The 1356-nt window shown below is 50.2% G+C and overlaps 1 non-coding gene across 1 annotated transcript; it reads right to left on the reverse strand.

The window, feature by feature from the left end:
- Positions 1-481: 481 nt before the first annotated feature.
- Positions 482-616, reverse strand: LOC133061077 (small nucleolar RNA SNORA52). The gene has a single exon (XR_009693910.1). It is a non-coding gene; the product is annotated as a small nucleolar RNA SNORA52 (small nucleolar RNA).
- Positions 617-1356: the final 740 nt, after the last annotated feature.

Consider the following 1356-nt stretch of genomic DNA (forward strand, 5'->3'; position numbering starts at 1 on the left):
CCGCGGGCATACTGGCCAGCTTCCCAATACCTGCAGAGACCCAAGGGGAGGTGAGCCCAGAGCAGGGGTTCCACCTGAACGTCATTTCAAAGTGAAGAGACACTGTCCAGCTCGTTAGGGTCCATGTAAGATTCCCATTTTCCCAGACACTGGAATCCCCCCAGCACCCCTGCAGGTCCGCAGTGCCCTACCCAGGGGGTAAGCTGGACAAATGTGCTTATGAGCAGGCAGGTAAAACTCACCATCCCGGTGTCCAGATCCTCAGCCCCAGCAGTGAGCTCACAGACAAGGCTGCCTTTGCCCTGTCATGGACCCACGGACAAAAACAGCTCCCCAAAAGCTCGACTTCCAATCAAGTCCAGCTCCAGCCTGACCTCACAGGGCGGGGGCCTGTGGCCAGTCCTAGCGCCCACAGAAGAGCGGTGAGGCTTGTTTGAAAAATCCCACCGAGAGCACAGGCGCCCTGCTGCCCTGCCCGGGAGGTTGTCTAGAAGCACCCATGGCGTGAGCCCATGGCAACCCTGCTCACTCCTCTGGGTAAGGCTTCTAGGGTGCTCTGGTCCACAAGCGAAGCCTGGCAGTTCACAGGCTGACCAGCAGGGATTAGAGTGGACCAAATAGTTGGTTATTTTAGTGCTTTAGTGAGAACCTTTTCCACAGTGTAACATCCAGGCAAGCAAATATGCAAATGTTTTAGCTGTTTGGTCACCATTTTATACAAATATTGCTCTGCACTGAGCTTGGTACAAAGAACTCAATTGCTATTTTTAAATAATTCTTTTGGCGTGGTCACAGTATGCTGACCAGAGGTCCTCCGTAGGGAATGGAAATCTCAGAGTCTCTCCTTTCTCTGTAGTCAGTGTGACTGCCTGGTTCCCCTCAAAGTCCTGTGAGCCTTCTTCATCCATGTTGGCCCAGCATGTATTGATACCTTTTGTCTGCCTTTCTCACCCGCTGCCCAGATTTTGAGACACTGCCCTTCCTGTCTTTCATTTCATTTGGTTGCAATCCCTTCAACTCATTCAGATTTCTGATTTTCAGTTTCCCAAAGTGCTGGTGACCCCATTTTCTCCAGTTCACTGTCACAGACAGGTGCAAAGACTTGGGTGTCTCATCCTTTAGCTCCATTCCAAAGTAGAGTCCTTTGGGTCATCATTCTCCATCTCCCAGATAAAAGCTGAAGTCAGGTTCAGCAGACCCAGAGAACTCATGTGGATAAAACAGCAGAGGAGGAGAAAGGGCGTAGAAGCCAAATTGAATCACATGTGTGGGGGGTAGTCTGTTATTAACATGCATTAAGCACTTGGGCATGCTAAGTGCTTAATACATGTCAATAACTGTAATAATGAGACACAT

Source organism: Dama dama, chromosome 8 (genome assembly GCF_033118175.1).
Source record: "Dama dama isolate Ldn47 chromosome 8, ASM3311817v1, whole genome shotgun sequence".
Lineage (NCBI taxonomy): Eukaryota > Metazoa > Chordata > Mammalia > Artiodactyla > Cervidae > Dama > Dama dama.